Source organism: Urocitellus parryii, chromosome 1 (assembly GCF_045843805.1).
Source record: "Urocitellus parryii isolate mUroPar1 chromosome 1, mUroPar1.hap1, whole genome shotgun sequence".
NCBI classification, from domain to species: Eukaryota; Metazoa; Chordata; class Mammalia; order Rodentia; family Sciuridae; genus Urocitellus; species Urocitellus parryii.
Window position 1 is genome coordinate 25,975,276 of NC_135531.1, and position 10,263 is coordinate 25,985,538.

At 33.9% G+C, this 10,263-nt stretch overlaps 1 non-coding gene across 1 annotated transcript; it reads left to right on the forward strand.

The window, feature by feature from the left end:
- Positions 1–9,940: 9,940 nt before the first annotated feature.
- Positions 9,941–10,046, forward strand: LOC113183767 (U6 spliceosomal RNA). Its single transcript, XR_003300907.1, has one exon. It is a non-coding gene; the product is annotated as a U6 spliceosomal RNA (small nuclear RNA).
- Positions 10,047–10,263: the final 217 nt, after the last annotated feature.

Here is a 10,263-nt window from a genome sequence, read left to right on the forward strand (position 1 = left end):
AGACCATAATAGCATCAGGGTCATAGGTGCGTTGATTTCACCCTACCAAAAGCAACATAATGCTTTTGTAGTGCAACGATCAAATAATTTTACAAGATAACTGGGCCAGCTTAAAGTCAGCATTTCCAGTGATTCACTTTTGTTAAGATAATCTTATTTTTCATTCATATTTATAATTCTCAAGAAGACATTTTCAGTGGTTTGTAAGTATGTTCATTTCACAGTTCCCCTGTCCTGTAATCGTGGACAAATTTCCATGGAAGGGATCAGATATTCTTTCAAGCATACGGTAATTATTCCTAAATTTGAATTTAATACCCAAAACATTAATGAAGAAAGAGGTCACATTTGTGTATTTTAAAATGGTATTCTTGGATTTTCTATAGAATTATAAGAGTTTCACAATCTTAACAGAATTTATATAGTTTTGGGGGAGGACTTTTTCTTGAATAATTTCTAATAGTACTCCACCCCCAAAAAATATGCCCAGAGGAAATAATAAACTTATGAAACAACAGAATACTTAATGACTTTAAATGTCCTCTGTCAGGATATTGAATGCTGAATAATGAAATATCTCTGTATTTTCATAACTAAAGAAGCCTCTGCAAAACAGTTGGAATATATTAAATACAAAATGCCAATGTGTAAAAAGTAAGCAAAAACTACATGGAAACAGTTCTCATATATTTTAACTTTTAATAAAGATAGATTAGTGAGGAAAAGGTAAGTAACATTAAATTTCATCAGTGTACAAAAATGTTTCTGTAGATGTAGACATGTAAACATAGGTAAGTGAACTCTCATATTAAATGCTGAAACAGGATAGTTCTCACATTCAGAATGATTGGATGATGGATAATAGGTTAATACCCATAAAATACTATTAATTATATCCTTTTCCTGGAATATACTGTTTTCTCTTTCTTTATAACAAATTAGTACAGATAGGGGTTGAAAACAACCTGAGATGAGCCCCTTGCAGTGCTTCATAGCTCTTTGACCCTTGGGTTTCATATTGTTTTCCCAGATATCATATTTACAGTAAGTCAAGAGCCATAACTAACACAATGAAAAGTCTTCTCACACTTGACCTCAGGAGGAGGACGTTCTAGGTATACTGAGGAAAACTAATCTCAATTATTTATTGGCAAATATTTTCAACTATCAATTCTCACACCGATAACAACATAGTCTCATTATTTTGAGATAAAAAGTTAACAGGTAAAAAATTTCAAACAGGGCTGGGGATGTGGCTCAAGCAGTAGCATGCTCGCCTGGCATGCGCGGGGCGCTGAGTTCGATCCTCAGCACCACATAAATTAAAATAAATATATTGTGTCCACCTAAAACTAAAAAATTTCAAACACATCATATATTGCATGTTATTCTTTGTTTTTTTGTTTTTTTGTTTTTTTTTTTTAATGCTCATAAAGCCCCAGGAGCCATGTGAGCACGGACCAGACCCATAGAAGAACCTCATTACTCTTTTTTTAAATTTTTTTTTATTGGTTGTTCACAACATTACAAAGCTCTTGACATATCATATTTCATACATTAGATTGAAGTGGGTTATGAACTCCCAATTTTACCCCAAATGCAGATTGCAGAATCATGTCAGTTACACATCCACAATTTTACATAATGCGCTATTAGTAACTGTTGTATTCTGCTACCTTTCCTATCCCCTACTATCCCCCCTCCCCTTCCCTCACATCTTCTCTCTCTACCCCATCTACGGTAATTCATTTCTCTCCTTGTTTATGTTCCCATTCACCTCTCAACCTCTTATGTGTAATTTTGTATAGCAATGAGGGTCTCCCTTCATTTCAATGCAATTTCCCTTTTCTCTCCCTTTCCCTCCCATCTCATGTATCTGTTTAATGTTAATCTTTTCTTCCTGCTCTTCCTCCCTGCTCTGTTCATAGTTGCTCTCATTATATCAAAGAAGACATTTGGTATTTGTTTTTTAGGATTGGCTAGCTTCACTAAGCATAATCTGCTCTAGTGCCATCCATTTCCCTGCAAATTCCATGATTTTGACATTTTTTAATGCTGCGTAATATTCCATGGTGTATAAATGCCACATTTTTTTTATCCATTCATCTATTGAAGGGCATCTGGGTTGGTTCCACAGTCTACCTATTGTGAATTGTGCTGCTATGAACATGGATGTGGCAGTATCCCTGTAGTATGCTCTTTTACAGTCTTCAGGGAATGGTCCAAGAAGGGCAATAGCTGGGTCAAATGGTGGTTCCATTCCCAGCTTTCCCAGGAATCTCCATACTGCTTTCCAAATTAGCCACACCAATTTGCAGTCCCACCAGCAATGTACAAGTGTACCCTTTTCTCCACATACTCACCAGCACTTGTTGTTGTTTGACTTCATAGTGGCTGCCAATCTTACTGGAGTGAGATGGTATCTTAGGGTGGTTTTGATTTGCATTTCTCTGACTGCTAAAGATGGTGAGCATTTTTTCAGCGACAAAACTTCTGAAATGGAAATGAAGAAAAACACTCCATTCACAGTTACCTCAAAAAAAAAATAAAATAAAATACTTGGGAATCAACCTAACAAAAGAAGTGAAAGATTTATACAATGAAAATTACAGAACCCTAAAGAGAGAAGTAGAAGAAGATCTTAGAAGATGGAAAAATATACCCTGTTCATGGATAGGCAGAACTAACATTATCAAAATGGCGATACTACCAAAAGTTCTCTATAGGTTTAATGCAATGCCAATCAAAATCCCAACAGCATTTCTTGTAGAAATAGATAAAGCAATCATGAAATTCATATGGAAAAATAAAAGACCCAGAATAGCAAAAGCAAATTCTAAGCAGGAAGTGTGAAACAGGTGGTATAGCTATACCAGATTTCAAACTATATTACAGAGCAATAGTGACAAAAACAGCATGGTACTGGTACCAAAACAGGCAGGTGGACTAATGGTATAGAATAGAGGACACAGAGACTAATCCACAAAGTTACAACTATCTTATATTTGATAAAGGGGCTAAAAGCTTGCAATGGAGGAAGGATAGCATCTTCAACAAATGGTGTTGGGAAAACTGGAAATCCATATGCAACAAAATGAAACTGAATCCCTTTCTCTCACCATGCACAAAAGTTAACTCAAAATGGATCAAGGAGCTTGATATCAAATCAGAGACTCTGCGTCTGATAGAAGAAAAAGTTGGCTCCGATCTACATATTGTGGGGTTGGGCTCCAAATTCCTTAATAGGACACCCATAGCACAAGAGTTAATAACAAGAATCAACAAATGGGACTTACTTAAACTAAAAAGTTTTTTCTCCGCAAGAGAAACAATAAGAGAGGTAAATAGGGAGCCTACATCATGGGAACAAATTTTTACTCCTCACACTTCAGATAGAGCCCTAATATCCAGATTATACAAAGAACTCAAAAAATTAGACAATAAGATAACAAATCACCCAATCAACAAATGGGCCAAGGACCTGAACAGACACTTCTCAGAGGAGGATATGCATGTTATTCTTTGACTCTACAGTTCAGCAACTGTTCTGTTTGAGACCTTCAGTAAGGAAATGACAAAAGGAGTTAAGAATGCCAATGTATACTACAGGATAAAGCCTATGAAGGATTAAAAAAAAAAAAGGGTGAAAAGCAGAAGTGAGTAGTAAGTGCCTTTAGATATTAAAATTATATTAATCTTCTTTAGCAAATGCACCACCTTTGGTACAGCAGTTGTTATCTCCTGCAATTTACTTGATCCTGTGGTCATATTTAAATCATGTTTCAGAATTTTTTTTTTTTTTTTTTTTTTTTACTGTAGTTGCAAGAACTGGAAAAAACGTGGAGATATAATGGATGGTACCATTCCTGAAGTCATAAGAACCCTGAGTACAGAACTGATATTTATCACTCAACCCACATTGTAATACTGTTTGTTGATTGAAATGGGTAGATTTATTTTAGAAACTTCCACTTAAAATTTCCTTCTATCATGCATTTTAGACTATACTCTAAGGATATAAGCAAATGTCATTCTGGATTACACATTTGGAAACCCTGAAGGCTTATTCTATAGATGACATTAGCCAATACTCCATTTATTTCCTAGACCCCATATGATCTGTTTGTAATTGGTTCAGGTGACAGAGTTTGAGGTGATTATGTTTGCTTTGTTCTCCAGGGTTATTGCCCATGTACCCTAGCCCATTGCTTAAAGTTTCACGTTTTCCAGCAAGGCCACTGAGCTTTGTAAAACTGCCCTGTTTGTGCTAAAGGATCCATTAGTCTTTGAAATTCAAAGACCCCATCTAGTGACTTCTGGTCTCCACCTTCATAATTTTTGTTTCTGTCTCAATGCAATAGAAAAGGCCCTTTGCCAACTACCAAAGATACCATTTGCATATCACATTAGTTTTCCAACTAGTGGTTAATGGTTTCCTGTACTTACCTGATTACTGTAATGCACTGATGAAATACAGTTAACAATAGTTAAATGAAACCAACAGATCCTATTATTCTTGAATATATGTATTCTAACTTCTACTACTCAAATGCCTGAGTAATTATAACCATCAGAGTATTCCCCTCCTCTAGAACATTATTAAATCACTCCAGATGATAATTCAAAAAATGGATCATAAACTTCTATCAGAGACTATCCATACACCACATACTTTATGAAGTATGTTTTCATCACCAAATGGTGCGATATGTATTCCCAAATACCCACTTATTAGCTACATCTTTGAACTATCCTTGGTATTAAAATACTAGCTCGGGTTTCTGGGATGCAGAATACTACTGTGTTGGTGAAATGAAGTTGATCAAATACTTTTACATGAATGCACAAATACATTATGATGAATTCAGTATAATTTGTTTATAACAATAAAAAGATTTAAGAAAGCATATGAGAGTTGGGAATAGTCTCATTTTATTGTGAAAGATAAAATAGCCAGGCACTGAAATCCTTTCCCTTGAAAATTAATAGCTGAAAGCTGTCCTGGAATGTTGACTTGCTGATAGAAGGTGCTGCTGGATTCAGCCCACTAGCATTCCTTACAGCTGAGCAAATGCTTACCTAAAGGGAGATACGAGAAGTGCATCTCAATGGTTGTCACAATACATAATACATATATTATTATTATAAATTTAACTGTTCAAATAATTTTTGTTATGTTTGTTTTGATGTCATTTAAAGGGGATTTTTAAAATGCAAATATTAAATAATTTTTAAAATATTAAGAATACAAAATAGGACAAAAGCCACAGGTAAAAATGTAATAGTATAAAGAATTTCTCCTTCATATGCCAACATTTAGTACACGATTCTTTCCTACAAAATCCATTACAATGATTATTTAACTTCTTTATATATATGAAAGTGTACATAATTCATATAGGTATGTATATATGCACAAATATGTGTATGAGGATACCAAGGCAACTGGCAAGTAACCTCTTCTCACAGAAAGTAATGTTTGTTCCTGGAAAAGGAAAGAAGGAAGGAAATCTTTATGTAAGCATTGGATAATGGATCTGTTGATTTGAGGAGTTCTGCTAATTTCTGAGAGGTGAGTCTTTATCTAGGAAATGTGTGCACCATCACTCCTCTGCTTTATGGTTACAGATTGGAAGCCGATCTTTAATCTGTAGATTTATGAGGTATATGTGCTTGTCAAATGTCATGTAAGCTGTACAATTATTGGGAGTATAATTAAAAATGCCTCATAAATTAGTTGTTTCTCTTTCTGTAAGGTAATTTGGTACCCCATTAGTGATATCACCTACTCTGAAACAATGAATTTATGCCCCATGTGGAAAGGAAAGATCTAAGAAAAGCTGACTTATTGTAATTATTTATACTTATATTGGTTATATTGCAACCAAAAACTATTAATATTACCAAACAATAACCTTAATTTATAAAATTTTATTTGATAAATTCAATACTTTGTGTTAGCCCTATAATTATTTCATGAATAACAAACTAGACAAATTCTTATGCTTTACACATATAAAATTTCTGCAGAAGCTTCACAATACTGTCTTGTCAGAATACCTGGTTCATTTTTATTACTCTACAGTAGTTGATTACAGGAGACAATTCAGGGTTGTCAGGCTTGTAGAGTCTGTAGTCTCTTCCATTAAACACACACACAGACAATAGAAACACACACACACACACACACACACATATATATATATATATATATATATATATATATATATATATATATAATTTTATCAATACTTCCCTGCCATATTAATTATGGAATTTGCATCTGAATGCTGATTGTGAAAGTCCTCAACCTCTGTTTTTCAAAATTGTCATGGATTTACTTGATATTTAATATTTCATTATGATGTTTAGAATCGTCTTGACAACTGCCCAACAATAAAGCTTGCACTTTTAGAGAAATTCTATTGATTTTGTTTAAATATTTTTTTGGTTGTAGGTGGTCACAATACCTTTCATTTTATTTATTTGTATGTGCTGATGAGGATTTAACCCAATACTCACAGTGTTAAGCAAGCACTCTACTGCTGAGCCAAAACCTGAGGCCTCTGTTGATTTTTACAAAAATTTTTTTTTAGTTGTAGATGGATACAATACTTTAATTTATTTATCTGTGATGTTGATGTTGAAGATCGAACTCAGATTGAAGGCAAGCACTATACTGCTCAGCTACAACCCCAGTCCCCCTTCCACTGATTTTTTAATTATATTTGAAGTTAATTTAAATCACTAAAATGATAGCTATAACCAATTATAATTTCATATATAATTTTATAGAATTTTTAAGAATATATTCAATATTTTACTTTATGGTTTTTGTACATCTTTCATTGTATTTTATTAGTTTCTCTTTCTAAATTACATGTAAATTCATACACATATTATTGGTGAATACTACTACTACTACAATATGCATGAAATGATTTCTGTATATTAACTTTGCATCTATTAACCTTGACTAATTCATTTATTTACTTACTATTCCTAATAATTTGATTTATTTTATACTTACAAAACAGTAGTATATGTAAGCAATATGAGTATTAATTTTCTTTCCAGTCTATCTTTTATTTATCTCTGATGTCATTTTCAATAGATAATATCTAGAGTAAATTATTGAAAACTGCACATTGAATAACACTTAGCATATAATCATATGAACATTGATCTTTATAATACTGCTTAGGAGAAAGTAGTACTCTTGCCAGTCGATCAGTGAGAAAATGAGGTTCAATGAATTACCCTCACACTCTAAAAGTCTAACTTCATATGTGAGCAAACTGGAACTAGAAAATCAGTTAATTCGTTGTAACTCTAGTGATTTTCTTTTTCTTTTTATTACACCATCTAATTTCAAATTCAATTAGAAGTATATTTTCTGCTGAAGCTTTAGGATATGTTCCATTTCTATGTTCTGATTTTGCATCTTTGGCACTAATAAGGTTAATGGAAAATCAATTTCACTCCTACTAAGAACTACAACTAGAGTAACCACATTTGAATTTTCATTTCTTGAAATGTGTCCATGCTCACAACTGGCCTAAATTGTTCTCTCTCTCTCTCTCTCTCTCTCTATATATATATATATATATATATATGTGAAATTTTATGGAATATTAACTTTTTTATGAGAAGATTCTCTAACACTAGAATTAAAGACTATTTACCACAAAATTAGATATTGCCAGTTCTATTCAAGTGACCTAAATATACTTTTAGCCCTCTATTTCGAAGTTTCTATGTCCAACCATGGAGGAATTTAATACTAAATGTCAAATTGCCTATCTAATTTTACTATATACAAAAAAAGCAATAAAATTTCATTTAGATGATATTTCTATGCTGTCATGTGATCGTGCTGAGCATATTTTTAACTACCTGCATGAGCCTGGTTAAGACATTTTTGATCCTTTATGGGGGAAATGATTATGAGACCATTTGGTGTTATTAAATTGAACTACATTTCTCTACTTGATGAATCTCACACTTGAGTTTTATTTTATTAAACCATAATTATTGGATTCTCTAATATTCATACAGGAGGAGCCTGTATCACATTTTGAGCTCAAAACTAAGCAGTAAGAAGATGAAGTATAATGGGACAGGAGGACTAAAATAGCTGTAGGAGTTCCTTTTCAAAAGTATCAATCCACATAATATCCAAAGTTATAGGCATAAAAATTAAATATGAATATCAATGCTTTATCATGTGTTAAAGAAAAAATATTCAACATTACTTCTTAAAGTACCATAAAGCAGATTTAACCAGGACCATCTTTTCAGGTATAGAGACCATGGTAGTGGGATTTTGCAAAAGGAAAAAGAGAGTAGGCTCAACTCCAAATACACCAGGAGCAGCTAGGACTTTATAGCCAATGAACAAAGTGGAGGCAAATAGATTAAAAAAAAGTTATTAAAAAACAACATCAGGAGTAAAGATGATTTTGAGAGGGGAAAACAAAAACTATAAAAATTCTTTATGAAGAAATGACAGGGTAATGAGTCACATCCCTAACCCTTTTATTTTTTTAATTCAAGACAGGGCCTCCTTTAGTTGCTGAGGATCTCCCTGATACGACCAAGGCAGGAAGACTGCCTCTGTCTCTCAAAATGCTGACATTAGAGGCATATGCTACTGTGCCCAGCTTAGAATGGGTAATTCAATATCAAGAGTGATCAGGGTGGGAGGTCACTGCCAAACTGATTAACCAGTTTGTATTTAAACAGGATTTTACAAAATAAGTGTACTGATAGGCACAGGAGATGGGTCAATCCTGAACAAAATTTGGTCAAACAAAGAAGCATTATCACACATACACTGAAATTGACTTTCTAAGCCATCTAGTGGATTTTTTTTTAACTTTCAAAATATTCTAACTCATGGAATAAAATTACCTTAAAATATGCACTCATTTTTTTTTGGCATTTAAAATGGATGGTATCTGTCATGATTCATGTATTAGATCTAGGCTTTTTGTTTATTGAGGTACCTGCAATAACAACAGTTTGGTAAGGTATATTTTATCATCAGACTCAAATAAATCATAGTCAATTGCCTATTCAGGTGCCAGACAGAATATAAGGAATTAAGAAGACTAAAGACTGGAACCCTCACCTGCTCATCAGTTAACATATATGACTTAACACATATGATGTGAGCATTATTCTGTGCAATGAAGATTACAAGAGTGAAAAAGAAAATTGGAGTGTTCACCTAAATGAATTTCCAAACTTTAAGAGGAGACAGAAATTACTCATCCATTCCTAAATAAGGCCATTTCTTTCTCTTTTTTTTCCAGAGAGAGAGAGAGAGAGAGAGAGAGAGAGAGAGAGAGAGAGAGAGAGGGAGAATTTTTTAATGTTTAGTTTTTGGCGGACACATCTTTTTTTTATTTGTAGGCGGTCCTGAGGGTGGAACCCAGCGCCACGCATGCCAGGCTAGCGCGCTACCGCTTGAGCCACATCCCCAGCCCCCATTTCTTCTTGAGTGCCAAGAAGACTGACATCAAGTGACGCGATGAAGAGGGACTGAGAAGTTTTCCTTGAGCTGGTGCTGTCAGGAAAACAATGCCATCAACAGAGGCAGCTGTGAAGATATCTTCCAGAAGGAAGTTCCAAGGGGAAGGAATACAATGAGGAAAGAGAGGACCCTGGTGAAACACGCAGCTGACTGATGGAGAGCTCTGAAAGCCATATGGCCAGTGTGACCTTTCATGTAGTTGAAATGGTTCCCAGTGACCCTAACTCATTAAAAAAATAAAAGTAAAAAATAAAAGAGGTTTACGGAACTCTAAATTTTCTATAGCTGTGCGGTAAGCAAATCACATCCTGGAAAAAGCTCCCTTATTTTGGGAAGCCCTATAAACAGGTACTCGGGACTTGATGTAAGATCCGTCTGTGAAAGCATCAAGAAATGTTCCTTGTACTTGCTTGGGCAGCACATATACTGAAATTAGAATGATACGAGAAGATTAATATGGCCCCCATGTGAGTGTGATGCCCAAATTTATGAAGCATTGCATATTAAAAAAAAAGAAAAAAAAGCTTCTTTTTATGAATCTCTGGTAGTCAAAGGAGAAGGAGATTTGGAATATCTTGTCATTCTTGAGGGAAATTGTGCAGAGAAGGTAATAGAGCACACCTGTTATTACCATCTGGGCAGAATCATATTATTCATATTATTCATATTATTCATGGAACTATTTTGTCCATTTATTCTTACAACCTCTGTAATTAATATTGTTT